This window comes from Lolium rigidum, unplaced genomic scaffold, assembly GCF_022539505.1.
Source record: "Lolium rigidum isolate FL_2022 unplaced genomic scaffold, APGP_CSIRO_Lrig_0.1 contig_7894_1, whole genome shotgun sequence".
NCBI lineage: Eukaryota > Viridiplantae > Streptophyta > Magnoliopsida > Poales > Poaceae > Lolium > Lolium rigidum.
The window spans coordinates 704150-712801 of record NW_025901512.1 but is presented as its reverse complement, the minus strand read 5'-3'; positions in this window follow the sequence as shown (position 1 = coordinate 712801).

Below are 8652 nucleotides of genomic sequence, written 5' to 3'. Positions count from 1 at the left end.
TTCATCATATTCAGCGACACGTGGAGAGTTGTGCTCTATCTCGATTGGTAGTACCGCCTCTGCTCCATGAACCAGGAAAACGGAGTTTCCGCGTTGCTGTGTTTGGTGTTGTTCGGATGCTCCACAACACGCTTGGTAGTTCTTCCGGCCGTGTATGTCGAGCTTTTTCCAAGTGGTCCTAACAAGCGCTTCTTGATACCATTGCGGATGATGCCATTGGCTTTCTCGACTTGCCCATTGGTTTGAGGATGTGCAACCGACGCAAAGTTCAGCTTAATACCCACCTCTTCGCAATAATCTTTGAATTCATGGGATGTGAAGTTGCTGCCGTTGTCCGTGACGATGCTCGTGGGGCACTCCAAATCTGAAGACGAGGCCTTTTACGAATTTTACTCGCGGATGCTCCATCTCGGTGAATTTATCGGCTTCGCTTCTATCCACTTTGTAAACTTATCGACAGCCTACTAGCATGTACTCCTTTCCTCCCGGCCAGGATTTGTGTAACTTACCCACCATATCAAGTCCCCATTGAGCAAAGGGCCAAGACAATGGTATTGGTGCTAGCTCGCCGCCGGAGAGTGAGGTTTTGCGGCGAACCTTTGACATGCGTCGCAAGTTCTTACTATGTCCTTGGCGTCCTCGATTGCCGTCAACCAGTAGAATCCTGCCCGAAAAACCTTGGCTGCGATAGCTCGACTACTTGCGTGGTGGCCACATATTCCTTCGTGTACATCCTTCAGGATTATTCTTCCTTCTTCGGGTGTGACGCACCTTTGCAAGACGCCCGAAATACTTCGCTTATACAATTCTCCCTTGACCACCGTAAAAGCTTTGGAGCGTCGAATTACTCGCCTTGCTTCAACTGGATCATCGGGTATTTCTTTCCTCATGATGTATGATATGTACGGCTGCATCCACGGTATCTGTATCACCATGACCAAGTCCTCGATCCTCTTCTTCGTCCTCTTGCTTTTCCTTGGCAGCCCCCGAGGGTTTCTTCTCCTTCTTTTTTGACTTTGTTGGCTTAGTGGATCTCTCTCGTTATCTCTTCCCGCAATACACCCGGCGGGACCGGAAGGCACCGTGACCCGATGTTTGCAAGAACGTCGGCTTCGTCGTTGCTCAACCTCGCTAATATGATTTACTTCGCATCCATCGAATAACTTCTCAAGCTCGTTGTACACCTCCTTGTATGCCATCATGCTATCATTGATTGCATCACATTGGTTCATAACTTGCTGAGCCACCAACTCGTGAGTCGCCAAAGATTTTTAATCGAGTTGCTCCGCAGTGCTTTCGCCATCTTCATCCCGTGTATGAGAGCCTCATATTCTCGCTTCATTGTTAGATGCGTTAAGGAACGTCATCCGGAGGATGTACTTCAATTTGTCGCCTTCAGGTGATATGAGTACTACTCCTGCGCCAGCTCCTTCTAGTCTCTTGGACCCATCAAAGTTCATGGTCCAAGTTCTCGATAAATCCGGAGGTCCCGTATTTTGCAACTCCATCCATTCCGCGATGAAGTCCGGCAGTATTTGCGACTTTATTGCTTTTCTTTTTTCATACGTGATGTCCCGAGGGGAAAGTTCTATTCCCCAAAGGGAGACACGACCCGTAGCTTCTGGGTTATTCAGTATATTTGACAAGGGAGCTTCATTGACCACTATGATCGGGTGTGCCGAAAAATAGTGGCGCAGTTTTCGTGCTGTCGTGAACACTCCATATGCTAGCTTTTGGTACTGAGGGTACCTTTGTTTTGAAGGTGACAAGACTTCGCTCACGAAGTATACTGGCCGCTGCACTCCATGGATTTTCCCTTCTTCCTCTCTTTCGACAACTAATACCGTGCTAACCACTTGGGGCGTGGCTGCAATATATAGCAGGAGAGGTTCCTTTTCCTTTGGAGCCACCAGGATTGGTGGTGTCGAGATTTTTCGCTTCAGATCCTCGAAAGCTCTGTCGGCCTCTTCGTTCCACTGGAATTTATCTCCTTGTTTTATCAGCGCATAAAATGGTAACGCTTTTTCTCCTAACCCGGCGACGAACCCGCTCAAAGCTGCGACTCGCCCGGTTAGCTGCCGTATTTCTTTCAACTTTGTTGGCTTTCTCATTGTTGCTATGGCTTGTATTTTGTCGGGATTTGCTTCAATCCCTCTTGCCGAAACTAGAAACCCCGAAGTTCTCCTCGCTGGGACGCCAAAAGAACACTTCGTCGGGTTCAGCTTGAGGCAGAATTTGTCGAGGTTGTCAAAAGTTTCTTTGAGATCCTCGATCAATGTTGCCCCCTTTTTTGATGTTATGACGACATCATCGATGTATACTTGCACGTTTTTCCCGATCTGTGTTGCTAAACACTTCGCATCATCCTCTGATATGTTGCTCCCGCATTTTTTAGACCAAAGGGCATTGTCTTGTAGCAAAACACGCCGTAAGGTGTAATAAACGCTGTCTTGGCTTCATCATCTTCTTTTAATCTGATCTGGTTATAACCAGAGTATGCATCCAAGAAGGAAAGACGTTCGCAACCTGCCGTGGAGTCGATAATTTGATCGATCCTTGGGAGGGGAAAGTGATCCTTAGGACAATGTTTATTGAGACACGTAAAGTCGACGCACATGCGAAGGACTGTCGTGTTTTTCTTCGGCACCATCACTGGGTTAGCTACCCATGTGGCTTCTGTAGATATTTCTCTGATAAAACCAGCTTCTTCGAGTCGATTTATTTCTGAAAGCATGGCTTTGCGGTTTGGTTCCGAAAAACGCCGCAAAGGTTGTCTGATTGGTTTCGCTGTTGGATCCAAATTTAGGTGGTGCTCGGCAAGTTCCCTGGGTACTCCTGGCATGTCAGCTGGACACCATGCAAAGATTTTCCAGTTCTCACGGAGGAACTTGACGAGCGCGCTTTCCTATGCGATATCCATATCGTTTGCGATAGATGTCGTCTTTTTGGATCCGTCGGGTGAATCCGCACCTCCTTAGAATTTTTCTCTCGTGTTGAAAGTTGATTCTTTATTTGGCCTTCCAACGTCCGGCGATACGTCGTAATCAGTCATGCTTTTTGACGCCAAGTACTCGGCTTGCATCCCGAAAGTTTCGCCAACCTGTGAAAATCCTTGTCGCACTTATCGGCTAAGGCAAAGCTTCCCTTGACTGTGATTGGTCCTCTTGGTCCGGGCAACCTCCACAACAGGTATGTATAATGTGGTACTGCCATAAATCTAGCATATGCTGGTCGTCCCAACAGAGCGTGGTATTGTGATGGAAAATCCACGACTTCAAATTCGAGCTTCTCGATTCTATAATTTTCTCGGGTCCCAAATTGAACATCGAGATTGATTTTTCCCAATGGATAACTTGGTTTCTCTCGGTGTGATGCCGTGGAACCTTGTGTCCGTTGGTTTCAAGTTTGCTAAGGATATGTTCATCTTCCTCAATGTATCCGCATACATGAGGTTCAAGCTGCTGCCGCCGTCTATGAACACTCGAGAGACATCAAATCCTGCGATAACCGCTCGGTAGAATAAGTGCTGACCGCCCCGGTCGAGGAACTTGCTGCGGATGATCTCGCTATTGTGAAGCCGATATCTTGTCCCGACCAATTAAGGTACTCAACTCGTTGGTGGAGGCATTTTCTCTGCCATAAACACCTGTCGTGAGATTACTTTTTGAGCTCTATTGGACGGCCTTCCCTTCGAATCATCAACACCTGCTCCGTTGGAGTTAGGATCAACATAGGGTGGTGGTGCAGGTGCTGCCGCTATTCTTAGCTGGTGTCGATTGTCCTCTCGTAATCGCGGGAGGTGGCGGTAGATGAACCTCGCTCCTAGGCTCCCGAGGGTTTCTCTCGTGCTGCTCGAGCGTGAGCATTTTCTCGCGTATCCGAACATTGCCTGAAAATTTCGACAGCTCTTCTGCAGGTGCCCCGACCGTCTTTTCCCGTTGCTGTCGAGGAAGAAGTGCATCTGGCACGGTCCGTTCAGCATTTCCTCGGGGGACACGAAAGGTCTTGGAAACCTCGGCCCACTATTTTGCCTGTTGCGTAAATCATCCCTGTTATCACCTCGCTGTTCACTGCTTCTCTGGTAATCATCTCTACTGCCTCCTGTATTTGTCCGAAAACCTGCCGAAATTTGTCCTGGAGCGTCGTAGTTCTGGTACGTCCGAGGAAATCTTCGCCTCGGTTGATAGTTTCGACCACGGTCCTCCTCTGGCGACCTGTGTCGTTTGTTGTGGACAGCGTCTTCTCCATCTCGCCCATTTATTTGCTATCTCCATTAACGCGGATACTGTCTTTGGATTGGTCCTTCCCAAATCCTCGACAAAGTCTCCACGCCTGACTCCTGCGACAAACGCATCTATTGCTCTCTCGTCAGATATGTTTTCTGCCGCGTTTTTGATGATATTCCACCTCTGGATGTACTTTCTCATTGGCTCATCTGGCTTTTGTCGACACGCTCTCAACTCCTCTAACGACGCGGGTTTTTTGCACGTGGATCTGAAGTTTTTGACGAACACGTCCTCGAAACTTTCCCGACTGTCGATGGATCCCGGAGCGAGTTTCTTTATCCATGATCGTGCGGCACCACTCGGGTGCACCTGGATGCTTTGCATGGCTGTTGCCCTAGTTCCTCCCGTCGGCTTCACCGTCTCCGGATAGTCGACTAGCCAATCCTCCGGATCTTGAAGGCCGTCGAATTTCTTGAAATTATCGGGTAACTTGAATCCCGAGGGGACTCGCGTTTTCGGACTCTCCTCGTGAAGCATGGTAAGCCGCACATATCTTCGTCGTTAAGTTCTGGGGATTGCCGATGATCCCTTCTGCTTTGCCGCGCTCTGTCGACTCTTGCTTGTGCTGCTGTGTCTCTTGCTCCACTTGGCCCTTCAGGTGCTGCCGCTGTTGCTGCTGCGGGTCGCGGACTATTTTGCCTTGCCACTCCTTCGGGAGGCGTTGATATAAACGCTGTCCCCATAGCTCCAACTCCTGCTACCGCCATATTGTACAGTGTTTCCCTTGGGTCACCCGGAGGTGGTTTAGATGCAAGGATAAAAGCATGTGTCGCCATATACCCAGCCTCTGGTGTCTTAGGGATGATGTTTCCTCTTGTATCTATCGACATAAAGGACATGTCGAGGTTTTGAACCAAGTGTTCTCTTTCCGCTTCGGGTATGTGTTGCAGTCTTGACCTTGCTCTGTTCCGCGCCTCCCGATGGCTATCACCCGTAGTTCTAGATTGTCGACTTAGATCTGCCCTTCTCCTCGCTGGATGCAGAAGCTGCCTCCTTTCTCCTGTTCAACTCAGCTGTCTGTTTTTCCAATTCCCTGGCAGCTCGTGCGAGCCTATATTGATATGCTTGCAATTCTTCTGGTGTGGCTGTGGTAGCCATTGGTTCTGTGCCGTTCATAGCTCTCGCAGCTCCGTCCCACGCTGCTTGTGAAAGTTGAACTCTATCTCGCGGCTCTGGCCCGACGTATTTGTTGCCCAAGCCTTGTCGCAGATTGGAGGGATCGACGTATGGATTTCCCAAACTGTCGAAAGCCTCAGATGTCTCTTCTTGATCTTCAATGGCGTAAACCTGATGATACTTTGTACTCAGATCTATGTTGGGTTTGGTGACATCGTCGTTGAGATTGATGAAGACCTTGCCCACTGTCAAAGATTTGTCGATGAAGTCGTAACTGTCGGCATTGCTTGAACCATCGCTTATATATGAATCCGCAGATGACTCAAACGACATGTCGTTGAAGATCTTGGCGAGTTTCTCTCTTGCTCTGATGCTGACGTAGCGTGTCGCCGAGGTTTCTTCTTCTCCTGACTCGTTTGACGATGTATAGCTTGAAAAATCGGAATCGGCCACTGATGATTCCGACGAAATCGGAATCTCGACACGATACGATCCTTCCTTCTCGACGCGAAAGTGGAACCTTCCGAACGTCATCTCCATGGGCTCCGCCAGATACGCATATGCATCCAAACGGGAGGGTGGGTGAGGAACAAAATCGACAAGACCAGTAGCGATCTGTTTACCTCGATCCATTGTATTGCTTGCGGTTGACGATGTCGAAGATCTTGAGCGTGCCATCGAGATCAGCTCCTTACGTCTCTAATTCCCACAGACGGCGCCAATTGACAAGGGATTAACTTGTCAATGCCTATGGATTGTAGGCTAGGGTTTAGTTAGAAGTAGAGGGCAAGTAGATCTCGAAGGTTTCAGCCGAAAAGTACTCGACGACTATGAAAACTAGGGTTTGCAGACAATGATTCGATTGATTCTTTGTCCCTCGACTCCCCCTTATATATGAGGTGAAGCCGAGGGATTCGTGCTATACAAGTTTACGGAGTCCGGGACGGTTTCTAACTCATCCCGCCAGATTACAAACAACACTTCCTATTACAACTCTATCTTTCCTTAGTAAATCTTGGGCTCCCGAATCTTCTTATTCTTCGGGTATTGGGCTTCCAGTAAACCCCGGGTACCATCTTCGGCAGGCCCATTTGGGATGCCTATGTCAACAGAAGTCAAGGAAATCGCGAGTTTGAGAGGTGCGATCTTGAAATCTGACAATTTGGCGGGTCCTATCCGGGGTAGCCCAAAACAAAGAACCATGGTCCAGGGAAAGATTAACAAGGAGGTTTATCCTCGCATTTACCCTCTCTTCCTCGGCAGCAGCATCAGTAAAGGCACCTATCAAAACAAAGAAGTGGAAACCTTTAAGAGACAATAGCATGAAGATGAAAGATATCAGAGGATGAAACAGGCATACCCGACATATCTGCACTGGCTTCATTCATTAATTCGAGCATGAAATTTTCTCGAGTAGTCGCCTTTTCAGCCTCGGAAGCAGCAATTTCCTTAGCAGCCACGGCCTTGCGAGCTTGCTGGAGAGCAACTTTTTCGGCTTCAGATGACTTGCGAGATTGTTCCATCATCATAAGTGTTTGCTTCTTCGCATACTGAAGCTGCTGTCGAAGTTCATCCAGTTCTTGCGACAAGGTATCGTCGACAGGTGCAGTATCAGCAAAAGCTCTCCTCGCGCGAGAAGAAGAAGGCGACACATTGGAAGGAGCGGAAGTTGGAGTATAGTTATCAAATATCAACTGAAATATAAACAGGATAAAATCAAACGACAAGCAAAGATAGAGTTTTTCATTAATCTCTTGGAATAATTACAAGGGCATTACAGTGGAGCTAAGGAAATACGTGTCGCCAAATGACTACTTTGGCGACAAAAGCAAAAGAAACAAAGAAAAACAGAGACATGCAACTAGACCTCCGGCCTTGACGAGCTAGGAGTCGACGCTGGCTTAATCCCGAGATAGGCCAAGATTTTCTTCGTGTTAGGCTTGGCTGCCTTGATCAGCGACTTCCACCTTGATTGTTCTATTTGCTCGGTGTCGCCAACTTTCATCCAGTCGATAGTCTGTCGACTGTCAGCAACCAAGGCGACAGTGTTTTCAACGGCAACCTTCATATTCTCTTGGCGCATCTTTAGTCCAAGGTCTTCCGGCGTATTGAACATCTTGGCAAGGTTGAGGAAAGTCGCAGGCTCCTCTTTCTTCGGGAAGAAGTAGGGGAACAATGCCGACAATACTGCGCTAGCATTCGACACACCCTCACGAATCTCGGACCCATGAAGCTCCAGATAGGAAAGTGCGTCAAGAACAGGATCATCGACAGGATTTGTCAGATCAAAATCCTGGTTTGTTTGGGCTGTCAAGGAAACAAAGCATTAGTGAAAAGACAAGAAACAACGATTCTCATAAAAATAGAAGAGATCAGCAAAATTACTGAAAGTGCGGCGGCTCTGAGTTTTCAGGCGCTTGAGGATTCCTTCTTCACGAGAAGCTTGCGCAGCTTTGTGCTCATCTAAGGCAGCTGTAGCATCCTCAAGTTTTTTCTGCAGTTCCTCGACACCAGCAGCTTTCGCCTTGGCTTCATCAGCTTCGACCTTGGCTTTGCTAGCAGCGAGTTCGGCTTTCTTGCGAGCCGCCTCACTTTGCTCAAGTTTTCGAGCAAGTGCGTCGGCGCGCTCGTTGGCCTCTGCAAGTTTCTCTGTCGAGATATGGAAAGGAGAGAAAAGAAAGATCAAAAATCGCGACAAGCAACAGGAGTAAACAATCAAGGGAAAAACAGCAAGTATAAAAGTCGTTACCTTCGGCTCTATTAGCATATTCACGGTACCCAATAAATTGGGAACCGATGCGGAGAAGATCTTTGATCATAGGCTGTTCAAGGTGAACACAGCAAGAAAAACATCGGCATGAAAAAGAGAAAAGGTGTGAAAAAACAAAAAAAAAAGGAAAATATAGATGTCGACAAGCTTACATCATCTAAGAGCAGAGTCGACGAACTGCCCAACTGAGGGGCAGGTTCAACAATCTTTTCAACCCTTGTCCTTTTTGGTGAAGGAGCAAGGGGGCTGGATGGTGGAGAAGTGGTGACGACGTTTTGTTGAGGAGGCGAGGTTTCTTCTCCTTCAACTAGCGTGTCTGAGGCAAGTACAGTACGTGACGTGCTTGTCCGAGGAGCCACGTCAGTAGTTGGAACTTCTTCCTCGTTATCACTATTAATCAAAAAATAGGCAGCATAAAAAGCAAGACAAGATAAATATTTCGAGTACAAAAATAGAGAGAAATAAAGACGACTTACGAGC